This window comes from Colias philodice, chromosome 12 (genome assembly GCF_061535455.1).
Source record: "Colias philodice isolate Cphi_HAF_F1 chromosome 12, ilColPhil1 Martin Lab GWU primary, whole genome shotgun sequence".
Classification (NCBI taxonomy): Eukaryota; Metazoa; Arthropoda; class Insecta; order Lepidoptera; family Pieridae; genus Colias; species Colias philodice.
In genome coordinates this window covers 1670648-1688670 of record NC_143097.1, presented here as the reverse complement: position 1 = coordinate 1688670, position 18023 = coordinate 1670648, and the positions used below count along the sequence as shown (strand labels likewise).

At 33.2% G+C, this 18023-nt stretch overlaps 1 protein-coding gene and 1 long non-coding RNA gene across 2 annotated transcripts in view; both read left to right on the top strand.

The window, feature by feature from the left end:
• Rgk3 (Rad, Gem/Kir family member 3) overlaps positions 1-18023 on the top strand; it is a 126405-nt gene that overhangs the window by 61864 nt on the left and 46518 nt on the right. The gene's annotated exons all lie outside the window — the stretch shown is intronic.
• LOC149483792 (uncharacterized) lies at positions 12154-13278 on the top strand. Its single transcript, XR_016316440.1, has 3 exons — positions 12154-12693; positions 12818-12879; positions 12954-13278. It is a non-coding gene; the product is annotated as an uncharacterized LOC149483792 (long non-coding RNA).

Here is an 18023-nt window from a genome sequence, read left to right as displayed (position 1 = left end):
AAAGAATTGTTATTAAAATTTCTTACTAAACTGAGCTAAAAAACTTACGTACCAAATTATTAAAGAAAATCAAGAAATGAAATGCCTAACCTATACCAAATAGTTACTACATATTGTAATTAAAAATTATGATTAGTATATAATATCGAAAATCAAAAAAGAAATGCCTAACTAATTCTACGTAAAATTTCTTTTAAATTATGTCATATTATTTTTTAGGAACCAGGGGGGGGGAGAGGAGCAAATTCTATTTCCTTCCTTTCTTAAACGGATGTTTTTAATAATCTATGGTGTAGCCAGTAGCCACTGATCAGCTTAATCGATACTCAGTTTTTATCAAATCAAGAAACAAATCCAAATTAGATCTTTCCTGTCTCACGCACGTAACTTAAAGGCTGAAGAGAGAGAGAGAGCACGTAACTAAACCGTTTAGACGAAGAAAAGTGTATAGAAAAAGGAATAAATAATTTCATAAACTTCCCGACGATCTTTAAAAATAAATTATAACTTTCATTTTTTTCATTCCCACTTTTACCCCTATGTAGGTATAATAAGTGGATGAACCAATTTTGATACACTTTATCTAAGAACCAGCGTCGGAAAATATTCTGCCTAACAAAAAAAACCGCATCTAATTCGGTTTACCTGTTAGCCAGCTACGGTTCCATAGACAGACACACACACACACACAGAAATACATAGCGGTCAAACACATAACACCAGTCTTTTTGCGTCGGGGGTTAAAAATATAATACGACATAATTTAAAGGACATTTTATGTGGAAAATTTACCTATACACCAGGGTAGATAATTTTTGAAACAAAAAAAAATCGCAGTAGGATGAAACCCATTAGAAAAGGATATGATAAAAATGTAAGGAAAAATAAATTACGGTCAATCGGAGTTCGGGAAGTGGGAGGGGGGGAGCTTTTAAGAGAAAAAAATGGTTTCTCTCGATTTCTCGATAATAATAACACCTGCTAATTTTTTTCTACATATTTTAATTGTACAGACATCACTTTTCCACAATTTTATTATATGTATTGATGATGATGATTGAGATTATAACACTCTTAGTCCGTTTTAATTTTTATTCACCCGCATCAGTGCCACCTAAAAAATCTTTATATATCGAAATTCGAGCAAAGTTAAGAAAATGAGAAATAAGAGTTCTCAAGGATCGTTAGAGATAAGAGGCTTACTATTGACCGAAAACAACATGTGTTATGCCGAACCTGAAACCGCTTCACAACGAGAATTGCGGCTCACAGCTGACCGCGAACGGCATGTACTATCCTGTGAGACCGAAACCTTCACTGAGGGTATATATAACGTCTCACAGCTGATCGCAAATGGCATATTGTACTATCCCGTGAGACCGAAACCCTCACTGAGAGGGAATTACGTCTCACAGCTGATCACGATCGTCATATTTTATCTCGAGAATTCTGAAACTTTTACTCAATATGAAGACCGTTTGACAAATAATAGGGTGCACCATAATATTATTCGATCTCTCGAAGATGAACATGAGCATAAGCAATGACTAGAGTAGGGACGCGAATATTACCATTATTTGAGACAAGAACGATTAATAAGTTTGTTCAATGAAAGATTAAGAATTGAAACTATTGGTCTCTTTAAACGGACGAATAGCGAGAGGCCCGTCTTATTGCAGACAGATTTCGACATAGTCTTAATGACTTAGAGGTAAACATAGAAGATCAATCTACAAATTCGGTGGTGTGGTCCGACAAAATAATATAAAAGTGGGTTTGCTTATAACCTCACAATTGATTACAGATCATCTTCTGTATAGGCGATATTAACGTAGTATGTTCTTTTTGTAATGCTTTAAAGTGGAGTAAGGAGTCGGCTTTCGTTTGAAGATACGCCGGAACCTTTGAAATCACTACTTTTAAGTTTTAGAGGAACATGTGCAATCTAAACAGTTCTTAGACAATATTAGCTCTTATAGTATTGCGTTTTAAATGATCCTTTGGTGCTCAACAATTATTAGATGCTCCTTTCATTCTTACTTTTAAGATACAAGGTCAAGTTTATCATTTGATAGGATCCCTTTTGCCTGAAGGCCAACCTAAGTTTCTTTAAATATATTTTGTATTCGACTACGACGAATAATCGAATACAAGAAATCAATATTTCTCGAATTTAAAACTGAACTCATTTCACAATTTTAGAACATGTTAATTCATCAGGTTAATCCGTATATATGCGTTTTAAATCGACATTAGAAGCTTTTCCTCAAGATGGTGATATTAATATAAAATTGGTATAAATGCCGATAGACGGAAGTCTATCAGCACTCAGGAATTCCTTGAGCGTGTTATAACGCCCAGGCCGCAGTATTACAATTTTTCCTACAGTAGGGCGACGAATGTATTTTCGCATAGCAACGGAGGGGAACTCGTGGGGGGTAAAGTGACGCGGGCCACGTACCACAAACATGTTTAGTTTGTGGTACCGAGCGCGAAAGAAAGTCATCGTGTTTTTAGTAAAGTTACTATGTAAACTAACGTAATTTATTACTTAGGTACATATTCTATAATGGTGCGCTCAAACTGTTAATCTACATTTAATTTAGATTATTATTTTAATTACTAAGAAATGTAGAATTTAAATCACATTCATTCATGTTTTCCTCAGATATTCGATGTCTATGATTTTCGATGATTTTAAGATTTTCTTATCAGAGTATTCATTAAATGTAGTTAAATTTTATAAGAGACAATTAAGAACATTCAAAAATAAAGTGTCACGTATTTTTTTTAAACGACGAATGACGAAAAACGACCGAATCGCGGACGAAGTCGCGGGCAACAGCTAGTTATAAATACGTTTAGTTAAAATTTTGCCTTCCGTGTTAAAAAAAGAATAATTTATATAGATTAGATCGTAGTAGATCCTCGGAAAAATAAAATAACAGTATCAATTTGTTTGTGTTCAAGAAAAGTCGCTTGGAAACCGATCTGGCTATTTCTATCTTGAATTCCCTTCAAGTAAAAGCTATTGGAAGCCACACCTCTGTAACGTTGTTATTTTTTGTTGAGGAAGTTTATTACTTACAGGAAAAGTATTATCTATTTTCTATTTATAATAAGGCAAAAGTTTAAATAAAGAGAATATCATGCTTCGGAACTCATTACAGTTTTTTCTATCGTCGATTTTCTAACTTTTTTAATGTATTTGATTAATCTATACTAATATTATAAAGCTGAGTTTGTTTGTTTGTTTGAACGCGCTAATCTCAGGAACTACTCGGTCCGATTTGAAAAATTATTTCGGTGTTAGATAGCCCATTCATCGAGGAAGGCTATATATAAGACCAAAAGGAGCGCAGCAAAGCGGGTGAAACCACGGAGCACAACTAGTTACTAATAATTATCACACAAAAACAAACAATACATATCCTTTCTCTTTTTGCTTTCCTTCTTTTTGCATCCTTTTTTTTTAATTTGGCCGTTTCTAAATCGAGAGCTTTTGAAACTTTACCTGTAGATCACTAGCGGCCAACCACAGCAAAACATGTCGACAGATAAATCGACCATAAACTTGGCAGGAATAATTAAACTGACGAACAGACTAATACATCTGCCAATCGTTTTTGCGTGATTGATTGCGTCTACCTTTCCGACTCATGGGTCTTCAATATCTATTAGATTTTGGATCCGACCTTTAACCATAATGCGTTTATTTTAGAGTGAATGCGGAATTATTTTTAAGGGTGGATGTAGGCTTTAACAATGGGATTATATTTAATGGATTTAACCATATCTGGTGTGATTTTTTACGGTTTTAATCAATTTACATATAAATAAAGGAAGTAATGTGTGCTTAATATGTGCCTACTTTGATTGAATTAATAACATCAGGTTTTTGATAACAAAATATCGAGATAATAATAAAATTATTATCTATTGTACTGTTTCTAAAAATAAAAATTAAATGTTGAAGGAAGAAACAGGAATTTTTATATACCTTAATTAACGAAATATTTTTCATAAATTCAACTTGTAATAAATATAAAAATATTTTAACGTGTACTTCCATTAATAAATGTAAAGATTATTTTAACATGAATTTCCTTTACAAGCCTTTGTTATATTTAAACAAGCCAAAATTAAGGATAACAACATAAGACCGATTTCACTAATGAGGACCCTGATTTCTCCTACCCGTATATTCAGAACCCACAATAATTGCCACAGATACTAAAATGCATTGAACCGTTAGAAATTAGTTAATTAATTAACAAATACCGAGTGAATTTAGTTTAAACCCCGCATAGCTTTATTTTCCCCAATTTGGGCCAATTTACCCAGAATTACTTATCTCGACATGTTCGGTGCAAATTGATTATCTTTATGAATATGGAAAAAGCAAACTTTGCGCTGGATTTATTAATTTTCATTATCAATTTGCTAGTTTCATATTTTACACGGTTTTACCATTAATGTAATTAATTACTGGCCGCTGGCTGTCCCGGGTTGAAAGATGAAATCTATACTAATACTAGCGGCCCGCCCCGGCTTCGCCCGTGGTACATATGAAAAATAGATGTTGGCCGATTCTCAGACTTACCCGATATGCACAGAAAATTTCATGAGAATCGGTCCACCCGTTTCGGAGGAGTATGCAGACTAACATTGTGACACGAGAATTTTATATATAAGATTACTAGCGACCCGCCCCGGCTTCGCACGGGTGCAATGCTGATACTAAATACACTACAGAAAAATTGTGAACGTTGTATAGGTATAAAAATATAGCGGCCCGCTCCGGCCTCCGGCATCGCACGGGTATAAAATACATAGCCGGGCGGCCGCAAACGCTACGTCCTGCAATTTTTAAATCTGTAATATCTTCGAAAATATTCACTTAAATCATACGGTGTAAAGGGCCATATAGATCTATATTAAATGAACAATGTATCCATGGTATTTAATTGGTTAAGGATTAATTCTGTATTGGTTAAAATCGCTTCGAAAATTAGCCATTATTTGTCGTAAAAAGTAAATGACAAAAAAAAGTTATTGTGGGTTATCCATAAGAGATAGACATATACCATCGCGGACTTTTCTGTAGACCTTTTCAATGTGTATAATACTTAGTACATTATTTTGATAAAACTCGTAGGGTTCAGCCTGCGTTTGCAATGTAAGCGGAATAAATGTAATTTTTTACGACATCACATTAGAAACCTCAAAAATAACAGTACTTCTCCACTACTTAATGGATCTTATTATACATATAAACCTTCCTCTTGAATCACTCTATCTATTAAAAAAAACCGCATCAGAATCCGTTGCGTAGTTTCAAAGATTTAAGCGTACAAAGGGACATAGGGACATAGGGACATAGGGACAGGGAAAGCGACTTTGTTTTATACTATGTAGTGATAAAGCTGAAGAGTTTGTAACGCGCTAATCTCGGGAACTACTGGTCCGATTAGAAAAATTCTTTCGGTGTTAGATAGTCCATTTATCAAGTAAGGCTATAGGCTATATATCATCTCGCTGAGACCAATAGGACCCAAACAATGCGGGTGAAACCGCGGAGCACAGCTAGTTTTAAATATTATAATAAGTAAGGATATAACACTAAACGCAAAATATTTTATTTAACAGGTTGTTAATCGTAGCAAACAAAGAAACAAAAACTCTAATCTCTCTTCTTTATATTAAAAACAACCTTTCGTAAAGAACTGACTGATAAGTTAAATATAACATATCCAGAAGGTCATATTTCCTTTAATATTGTATTTAATACTAGACTTGGCTTAAATGTCATCTATAGTATATTAATAGAAAGTAGGTCGGTCAAGTTTCAAGCCTTGATCATATAATGAGACAATTAGGAAAGTGTCTAGTTGTTTAAAAATTATATTTAAGAGCCCTGATTTACCTGAATGAAAATACGTTTAATCAAATCCAAATTGACCTAAATTTCCTTCCAATCTGTGACAATATAAAAGTATTTTGCATAATAATAATTAGTGTTTTGTAAAATGAAAATAGCAGCTCCCATTAAAACAACAATGTAAAGAGCATAGAGAAATAAACTATGTAACAAAATGAATATAATTTTTGTCTGTTTCTTTGTTCCGTCGAAGCGCCTTAACCAGTGAATCATTTTTTACAAAACTTTCACGAGTAGACAGCTTACACTTCAAGGATTATTATTGAAGTGAAACGTCTTTACGCGCGTTGAGAGTAAAATTTTTAATGTCTCGTCATGGCAATACCGTCACGTCATGGAATAAGGCGACGATTTTGGTAAATTTGAACCTTGCCAAAAAAGTTTCACTTCTGACACGAATGCTCGGCATACACGCTCTTTTTTATTCAGAAACTCTTATTAAAAAAATACAAGAGTTTTCTGAAAAATATCTAAACGCGAAAGAAATCACTGACGTCAGCAAGTTTGAAATATGACGTAAAACGTAATAGACCGGGAGATACTGACACAAAATTTCGAGTCATTTGTAACAGGATGGCGGTTCTACAGGGTTCTTAGTACGCAATGACAAAAAGAAAAATGATGGTGTGAACGCTGGTACCGGTGGGTTAGTCGCGTGGGCGTTAGTCGAACTCGTCGGAAAAATAGCGAAAGTCAAACGATTTGTAACACAAAAATTTTAGAATTTACCGATAGCCCATAAAAAAGAAGTAGGCGGTAGTGTCATGCCATACTTTTCCGGTATGACTTACAGCCCGCCATACCGACGCGAATGTGTTGATTTAAAAAAAACAATTATTCAACCATTTGTACCAAGCTAACTTTTGCACAGGTAACCATCGTTGTGCAGCCATTTACGAAAATCGCCATGCCATACTTTTCGGACGATTCCAAATGGTCGCCATACCGCCGAAAATCTGCAAATTTTTTTTATTTCGCCTATCTTTTTGTACCAGTATTGCATTTGGCTTTTTGGAGAGTATTTGATAAAATGTGACCATTATTATATTTGCCATACTTCTAGTAGGGGGAAAAAGTGCTGTCATACTTGAAAAATAAATTTATTATTAATTTATATAAGTGAAGATTTCCAACACCTAGATCTTTGAAATTTTGTATTTATATTCGTTGATCCTCAAACTTACAGGAAAAATAAGTGCCATACTGTTACAAATCGTTTGACTTTCGCTATTTTCCGACGAGTTCGACTAACGCCCACGCGACTAAGCCGCCGGTACCAGCGTTCACACCATCATTTTTCTTTTTGTCATTGCGTACTAAGAACCCTGTAGAACCGCCATCCTGTTACAAATGACTCGAAATTTTGTGTCAGTATCTCCCGGTCTATAATAACAATACCTAACTTTATCTCCATAATTAAATCTCATCCTTTGAATAAGCTAAGCCATTGGAGATGTGAATTATTCATGATTTTATTATCGGATTGTAAGAATATTATTTAATTTACTCAAATTTAGTCTACCGTATTTGTGATGAGTTTTGAAACTGGAAATCCTTTAAATTCTTATCCAAATACACAACAAGGACGGTTTTGTTTTATTTAGTAGTTTTTTTTCTTCTTAAAATCATCCTGTAGAGCCAAAGTAAAATATCAACTAGCTTGTAAGATGTTAAATATCTGTTTAAGGGCCGATTTTTCAATGCTTGGATAAAACTTATCCGTCCAATAAAGTATTACACGATAATATTATTAAAATGTCACGTAAACTGTCAAATACAGGCAATTAGAATACGTTTTTAAAATGGTGGTTTTATACATTATTCGACGAATAAGTTTTAACCAAGGATTGAAAAATCAGCCCTTAGTTTATTGTTCATCTTAATTGTCAAATATCTGTGGTCAAATAAGAGATTAGGTTAACCTAAAAAGGATTTAATAAACTTTTATTAGTGGTAGCGTCAAATGGTATTCTGACTGCAAGAGTTTTTAAATAATTTGTTCTGTAATGCTTACGTGTTAATTCCGTGTCCTTTGCTACAGAAAAAATTATAGAATGTAGCTTTATATCGGTGAACGAATTCTGAAAACACGAAAAAATATAATTTTTAAGTATTGCACTTTTAAAAACATAAAAATACTCTACATATTCGCGTATACTTATTTATATTGATGGTTCGTTAAATATTCAGGTTTTTTTTATGTAACTGAAGAATAAGACGACGACAATAAGAATAAGACGACAGAAGTGCGTAAAATATATTTGCATACCTCCTCTTTAGAAAGCCTAATAGCGTCGTAAATTTTTAATCGACCCATTAAATATTCGACCTTTTCTATTGTTTTGTTAACGGTCTGTTTAAAGTGCTTTTAAATACTTTTACCTGTAAATCTTTCTTTTGTTCGGGTTCATGAATATTACGAAAGTGGTGAATTATTGATCAATATAATATATTGATTTGCCACATATTATGTGGCATTGTAAACAAGGTTTCACGGAATTAAAATATGCTTTTCTTGCTATTTTTTACATGTTAAGTAAAAAGTAGAAGGTAAGTAAGTCTAATGTAATTTATATATAATCAAGTTGATGTATTCATAATAAGTTTATTTTTGGAATGAAGTTCACGTAAACAATATAATATCCTTCCGTACGTCTGGTTTTCTGGAATAAATCGCTATTTAGCGATAAGACCGCCATTTGTTTTAATTTTTATTTAGATTAAGTTATTTCAGAGCAATAAAGCATGAATAAATAAATAAATATTTGTTTTGTAATATTGAATGTTCAATAAAAATTAGGAACTCGATTTGCTAACTCTAATAATTGTTAAAAAGTTAGAAAAGTGGTGAACAAACATACCTATAAAATTACATATAAGGGCAATAAAACAGGGATGCCTTTAGAGATCGACTCTTGCAATGCGAAAAAAAACACCAAAAACGAAAGAAACAAAAAAGTATTAAAATATATTAATCTACTTATATTTAAACCGATTTATTTATTTCCAGGTAAGAATCACAAACATTATTGCTAGCCCAGTGGGTCAGGCAATGGAGTGTGAACCGCCTGTGCACACACCGCTGCCTGCGCGTGACATAGTTCCGCGTTCTGCTGGGAAAACGCGTTGTGCAGTGGGTAAACGTTTTATTTTTCCTTTTGAAGTGAAACTTCGTAAGGCTCGTTAAGAATAAAATTTCAAAGTCGCGTCATGGCAATACCGTCACGTCGTGGAGTAAGGCGCCGATTTTGGTATCTTTGAATGTTGTTAAATATTATGTTTCACTTCAGCTGACACGTGTGCTCGGCACACACGCTCTTTTTTTCTATTTATGCCATCGAGATAGTATGTACTACGTACTAGAGAGGCGATCGCTACTACACTCTCTTTAACACGAGCTAGAGGTAAGAATCACAAGTCTCTTTAGTCTGTGTCGGACTGTGCCCCCCGCTTGCCGCGTCAACACGTGTTATTGCTCTGTTCAAAATGCCTTCGTGTTTGCTTAGATATTGTTTTAACAGTTCCCATAATACAAACAAAGCCCGAGGAGTGACTTTTCACCAGTAAGTTTCCTTATTATGAGTAAGTCATGCATTTTACTAATATTGTTATCATTTTGCGAAAAATCACCACGCGTTCTGCGTTTCGCGCCATTTTTCATAGACTAACAGCACAGATGTGACACTATCGATGAGTCTGTTAAAAAAATGTAACTGGATTTTTTTAACTATGTATATACAATATCTACTAGGAAAGATTACCGTGGTGTAGTACCTAAATATTTATACTTTTACCCGACTACGCAAAGTAAAACGGCAGGTTATATTAAGTAATATTTATTTATTTACCTATTTTTATTTATTAAAAAAAGGTTAATCAACAGTTGTTCCAATAGGATTTATAAATTATTATGCACAACAATTACAAATAAACACAACATTCACAGAAACTAATACAGTAAAAATTCCTTAATCGCGCTTCCTTTATTCGTGTTTTCACTATTCGCGGATTAAAAAAATGCGACCCAATTTCTATATTCTCGACTAAAATTTTTTTTTATTCGTGGATTTAATAAGTACATAGTTACATAATAATAAAATTATTCCAATAGGTATCTTACCCAATATCCTTGTCAAATGGACTAATAAGAAAGTAAAATAGATCTTATTACAAGTTTGCCTAAAGTACATAATATTATGTTCTTAAATGATATCGCCGAGGCCTTTGACACAAGCCGCCTTTGTCGCAAGCCACCTCTGCGGCGATTGATGTTTTTGAGAATGTAAATAAACAGAATGGGAGCAACCTTATAACTCAATAAATAAAGTATATTTTTAAATGTAGTTCCATTTATAGTAAAAGCCGCTTTGCGTATTTATTGTTTCGTCTTTCACATTCGTTACAAAAATTGTGATCGAGTAAGGGGGCGTCCATAAATTACGTGAGGTGTTTTTTAAAATTTTCTGCACCTCCCTCCCCCCCTGGTGAGATGTCGTGAGAATTTATTCAACCCTTCCCCCATCCTCGAATCTCACGTGAGATTTTTCAAAATGTGAGTTTCTTATACGTAAACGCCATCAACATTGAATCATCGTATCCATTTAATTAGGGCTATTATAAACCAATACTCCAAAATTCGATTACATCATGAAGCAAAAACTGATAAAACTATTGATTACTACACAAAACGACAAAAGCTTACTAAATTGATATTATTTAAAGGAAATTAAAATACATAGTTTAATATAAAATCCTCTTTTTATTAATTCCCTAGTATCAGTACCACCAGATAGTACCGAGTAAACAGATTGCACAATGTGTCGCATCTGCACGCATTGCTTAATCTTTGAACTTGAAGCCACGCCTCGCTCGTTCCACACGTACCCCACCACATCGGCCGCGCGCAATGTTTTTGTTTGGAATAACCCCTCTAGTAGTACATATATCTCGATGATTTATGCTAAGTGTATGTATATATAAGCTGCTAGTAAGGTAGTGGTGTAAAATTAAAAAATGTGTGCGTGTACTAGTTTATGACCTTATTTTCAAAAAAATAATTTACTATATGCAACTTTACAGAAATACGTCGAACCACGCGTGGTAGGGATAAGAAAAAGATGGCGCGCATCGGAAAAATGTCACGCGTACGGCGTAACGAAAAAATGTTACACTAAATTTTTTTCCGATAAAGAAGTTTCACTTCAATAATGTTGCAAGTTTCAATACATAAACAAAGTGTTACTTCGATTATTGCATCAAAATGCGAATATTATGGTAATTTAGTAGCAATATTTAAACGCGAATTGTCTTTGTCGAATAAAAATTTAAATATATACCTAGGTACCTACGGCAGAAATTTATTTTGAGTTAGACACTACTAGTAATTATGACCACTGAAAAGAGAGATAAACCTATTATTATCTGTTCAATTCAAATTTCATCCAAATCGTTGCTTTAGTTTAGGCTTAACAGAAAGACTTTCGAATTATTTAGTTTCAAAGCGCAGCATTAGCAAAAGCGAATCTATCTGCATGAATAGAATAAAAAGTAAACAATGCACACAGACTAGATATTACAATACCTACATTATATGAAAAGTTCGCGGTTAAACGTAAACATTTGTTTCACATCAAAGACAGAGAGTTTATCCAAATTTACCACGGTGAAATGAGGGCCCGCCCGAAATAGCCGACACATCACGATCGCTTACGAAAATAGCCGAGCGCAACGCACAGACGTAACGCTTGACCTTATTTCATAAATGTTTTGAGTTCTATAGTTAGATATTACATTGGGTACCGAGATCTGCTTTTTTTGCTTGTAATACACCAGGCACCTGTAAAAAGCAGATGGTAGATGTGTCTATACTTAATATTATAAAGCTGAAGAGTTTGTTTGTTTGAACGTGCTAATCTCAGGAACAACTGGTCCAATTTGAAAAATTCTTTGGGTGTTAGATAGCCCATTTATCGAGGAAGGCTATAGGCTATATAATATCACCACGCTAAGACCAACAGGAGCGGGGCAATGCGGGTGAAACCGCGAAGCAAAGCTAGCGTATTATAAATTTGTCTTGTATGAGCTAGTAATTAGCACGGAACTTCCTTGATTTGGAAGTCAGGGTTGTAAAAAATAATGATATTGGTTATTTTTCTTGACAGTTTCAATTTATTAAGGTGATGAATTAATTTTTCTAACATTTACGGCCCTTTTCAAACCTTCGTAATTTTTATATTATTAAAGTTGTCGTGATGAAAATTCTTGACAAGAAAGTTCAATAGTAACACAATACGTCTACCGTTTTAGAAACATGATTCCATGATATTTTCTCGATAGAAAAAAAATACAAAGTTCTCATTGTTATTTTTTTATAATCTCTGGCATCTTCAAAATAACAAACGTAAAGTTACGACTTTTTGGATATTAACTATAAAATATACAACCTATACGTCTACCGATTTAGAATTTTGAAATATGCGATGGTTTTGAAATAAACAAGAAATACTTGAAATTAGCGCGCGACCAGCCAATATAGCGAGAGCCGCCCTGTACCTTCCTACCCCGATCGCTGCACGAGTCATTCCCGCTACGGCCGTCACACGGGGATCTTGTGTCGCTCGCGCAATCGTAAAAAAGGGTGACAACACGATAAGACAAAATGAGACAAATGGGGACAATAAAGAAAATAAGAAGAAGAAACATAAAGGTTGGAGAAAAAAGAATGCTTACAATTGGAACAAATTAATGAAGAAGTTGGTTTTATTTTAAATTTGATGATAATTGTATTATAGACGATGTTTGATATGTACCCCTGTTTTAAGTACATAACGAATGTGTAAGATTTTTTTTTATTTATAGCATAGATAATCTTTTCAGAAATCCGGAATCCAGAAGGAAAATAAACCCACTGATTGTTCACAATGTGAACCCACTCCTTCGTAAGTACCTTTATTCAGTCAAAAATGTATGTTATCAACGTTCTACTGGTTTTATCGCATGATTCCATTTTTAGCAAAAAGCAACAAAGTGCAAAGAAATAAAAAATCATGGTGAACTTAGTGGAAGTATGGCGGACGTGATATGGAACAGGAGCTCATTGGAGTAGTATTATATTTAAAAAAAATACGAAAAAATTTCAAGAATTACATTTCTTAGTAGGTGGTAGATAAGTATGTTGTATAAAGAATTTGATGTTGATATTTATTTCATTTATACTTACTACACCTGTGCGGGAAATTGCTTAGTACTAAAACAGGTTTATATTCATATTTACATAGTAATGTGAGTTTTAATTTCGAAAAATTTTGTGTAAGTATATTAAATTGAGTTCCTGGGTGATCTGGAAAGTTGGGCCCGGAAGATGGCGCTGCAGTCACTCCTCCTAATCACATGAACCGATTTGGATGAATATTTGTGTGCACATTTCATTGTTGTGGGATGATTGGTTGATTCGTTTTCACATTAGCTAATATTATGTATTTTTGTTGTAAACTTAATTTAATGTTTATAATACATTATTATTGGTATAAATAAGCCAGTGTTCGTCTCACATTGCTGTACCTGCCTACCTACCCTACCAGGGCCTAACTTTGTTCTGGCTATTTTATTTTGATTATTTGTAATGAATAATTACAATTATAATAGAGTGCAAAAAATAAATACATGCGTCAATATATTTTGTGTTTTTTTTTAAACAATTTTTCTATTTAAAAAAATATAATTCCGACCGCGGCTTTGCCCGCTTGGAATTAGGTTATATCGTGAATCCTGTTTTATCCCACAGAAGTGTTCAGTTCGGATAAAAAGTATCCTATGTGTAAATCCAGGCAATTAGCTATATTTTATCAAAATTGGTAATGTAGTCTTGACGTGATTAAGTAACAACTAACAAAAAAATATACAAATTAACATCCAAAGTTTCGCATCAGTTTTACTGTATTAGTGATATCTTCCACTCTTGACTTTGACTGAGAAGAATTAGGGTTTATAACTTCTTACCTTAAATACTTAGTACCTTTCATTTCTGGGCATTATGTAATATACGTCAGCATCAAATTCTATCTAAATCAATTCAGTAGTCCGCGTTATTGATTATCATTTCATTTTTTCAGAGTAACAATATTTTTGTTATTTTAAAGATTATTTATAACCTGTATTATTTTGTAATAAAGTAAACATTACGAAATAATAATAATTATTAATAATGTCTAAGTAGTTGTTGGAAAGAAGATTATTTGTTTATAAGCAAGAAAATAAAACCAATAAATCAACAATTGAATAAATGTATAACAATATTATCGACGACGACTCCATACATGTTTGTCCCGAGTCGGCCAGCGGCAGCGCGGCGAGTTTGCAAGAATGACTTCGCGCACACCCGCGTTCGCGATAGCGAGCTATTAGACTCCGCCCGCCAAGCAGTGGATTTTTTTTTGTGTATCGTCTTAACAGCTTTCCTCATGCAGCTTCTACGGTACTTTATCAGTTTATCAGACATATTATGTATTTTACTACCCTGTAAGTTTTATATTTGCATTTTGCAAAAGAACGTAGCCTCCAAGGTCTAATCTATCTATGCTAATAATTTATGAAAATGGGTTCATTCGCTTTGGCGTGAAAACAAACACATTTCGCAATCATAAGAAATGTATGAGTAGATTATTTACTTTTATACGTATGAAAAAATGTGTATTCTTTGTCTTCTCTTTATTTTCATGATATTTACACCTTTTCTTCAACAAACCAAAGAACATGTAAAAATTATGTCAAGTCCCGTTTTAAATGTTAAAAAGAAAAGTCTACAAAGTCTGTAAGTTTAAAAGTTTCACAAACTATTTAGTTTCTTACATTGGTTGCCAGTGGTCCCCTGGTAGATATCACTGCATATTAATAAGGTACACCTTTATCATATTTTTATACTATCATAATGTTTTTAAAGTGAAAACTTCTTTGGCGGCGTTGAGCACTTTTTCTGTAATGGGTAGATATAAAATCTTAAACTCGCGTCAGGACACGTGACCATCGAAAAAGCGTAAGACGGATGGATATGAGATATCAAACATGCTCAACGTTAATAATCAAGTTTTCACTTCTGCCGGCACTCCCGGAGTGCAACCCGTCTTTTTTTATTATTTTCATATTCAAAAGTGTAAAATAAATAAATGAGTATACAAACTTAAACCATTCAACCATCAAGAAATTTCATAATTATCCTAAACTTAGAACAATATAATTAATCATCATCACAGTTCCCATAACATTTCCTGCTGAGTCACTCCTTTGAGGGCCAAGTTTAATTCCTCCAAGTTTTGTGTACTCACGCACTCGGCTGATCTCAAATCAAACGTTTATTATGCTCGGATAATTCGTATATTAATGCGTGTTTGTGTGCAAATCCTACTAATATTATAAATCACAGTTATAAATGTTAAAGTTTGTATATTTGTTTGATACTCCTTCACGCAAAAACTGCTGAACCGATTATCATGAATTTTGGCACATACATAGATAACTGGATTCCAAAAATCCCACGAGAACGGGAACTATGCGGGTTTTCCTTTGACTACGTGCCCGAAACTGCTGGCGAAAAGCTAGTTATCATTAAAAAAGCTCAAACTCGAACATTTATTTATTCAATTAGTCTTCTAGAAGCACTTTTGAATCGTCATAACATAGTTTTACCATTTATCACCAGTTCGGAAAATAGTTTCAATTGTTTGTGTGTAAATAATCATTAAAACATAAACACAAACATTTATTTATTCAATTAGACTTCTAAAAGCACTTTTGACTCGTCATAACATAGTTTTACCATTTACCACCGATTCGGAAATCTTCTAAAGAGTAAACCGGCTAGAAACTCCGTAGTTGCTCTTTTAAATTCATTTCAATTCATATACCTACATGTTATTTACATATTTCTGCTGTAAATATTCCTGCAAAATAAAGTTGAAACTAAAAATTAATTAATGCAAGTAAACTTCTTATGAAAGAGCTTTTGAATCTTGTTACTTGTTAGCATAGTTTCTAAAGAGAAACCTTACTATATAGGATGTAATTTTATTGTTACTATCACAAAAGCAAGAAACATATTGTAACATAGATCGTATTAATACTGAATACCCATAAGATTTATTTAAGTATAAATATTATTTCTTCTCTTCTCTGTATATAAAATTCTCGTGTCACAATGTTAGTTAGCATACTCATCTGAAACGGCTGGTACGATTGTCATGAAATTTTGCCTATTGGGTAGATCTGAGAATCGGCTAACATCTATTTTTCATTCCTTTAAGTGATAAGAGCAAGGCCGAACAACGTTTTCCGGGACAGGTATTATGAAATAAAAGCTTATATTGGTTTAAATATAGCTGAAACATTTGTATTTTGCACATATATACAGGGTGACTGGTAATTCGACGTGATCCTTCAAAGGGGTCTCACTAGAGGTCATTTGCAACAAATTAAGTCCAGCTAACCAGGGGTCAAAAATGGATAGTTATTGAGCTATGACGGATTTTGATATGAAAATTTTCTGCCTTTTTACCAAAAACAATTAATTATGAAAAAACTACTACACTGTTAACATTCAATTGATATTTTTTGAAAGCTGAAGAATGAGCGATCAGTTTAGAAAAAAAAAATTGCCCAAAACTTGCATCACCTCAAAAATAAAAGGATCATAGCTCAATAACGTTCCATTTTTGACCCCTGGTTAGCTGGACTAAATTTGTTGCAAATGACCTTTAGTATAACGTCTTTGAAGGATCACGTCGAATTACCAGTCACCCTGTATAGTTGATAACATTAACATAATACCTACTTTATATCCCTGAAATGAGATAACACAAGCGAAGCCGGGTTATCGTCTAGTACTTCATACATTATGTAACAATTGAACGATTACAATTTCGAACATTAACCATCTGAATAATTCCAGATAATGCTTTCATGTTTTATTGAATTATTCTGCGATTCATATATTCAGTTTAATTCTATCCGATTGATTCTTAATAATATAAAGTGAAAAATAATTATACATTATTATTTATTTCGACATTCACTATGAAATTTGAAGAAGCACACAAACTAACAATGCGCTATTTATTATATTAACTATAAACTATAGATACTATAAATATATGAATACTTATTAAAATATATTAGCTATAAATACAATAGCACTAGTAAATTAATAATCATTTGGCATTTAACATCAATGAACCACAAAATGTTAATCTGTATTATGAAGATTCAATTGCGCTAAAATTATTCCAATTGTATTAAAAAATAATTAAGCTTGGTATTTGAGTTTAAATGATTCCCAGTGAAGACCAACAAAAAGATCTTGGTTTGGTGGAAAAAGACTGACAAGAAAATCGGTCATTGTAGTAGATAGATATAATACTAGTTGTGTGACGCGGTTTCACCCGCATTGCTCCGCTCCTGTTGGTCTTAGCGTGATGATATATAGCCTATAGCCTTCCTTGATAAAATGAGCTATCGCACACCGAAATAATTTATCAATTCTTACCAGTAGTTCTTGAGATTAGCGCGTTCAAACAAACAAACTCTTCAGCTTTATAATATTAGTATAGATAATATGAGTAGGTATAGATTATGCTCATACTTAACAATTAAACCCGTATAATGCTTTAATTTTTGAAGAATTTCGTTATCTACTTCAATTTTAGCGTCAGCAAACATCTAAAATGTTCTGCCTAACTCATGATCAAACTCTGTCCGAAACTGCTATTTATAACGAAATATACAAACATGTCCAACTTTTAACGAGATTACGTGAAGTGAAGTTAATATGACGCTGAATCCTTGAAGATGAATGACCTTTCTCTATTTCAAAGTGATCTTCATACATAAGGTCCGCACGTGCTCAAATTTTGGATTTGTTAAATGTCCTATATTGGTCAATGAACATTGTCATCTTGATATAAAAAGGTTTAATTTAAATTTCAATATTAACCTATTTCTGTCTTGGGTTATTGTTTCAATATTCTACATTTTGGGTAGGTTTTTCACTTTCTTATAATTTTCTATATTCTACAAGTCACTTATGAGAAGTCTT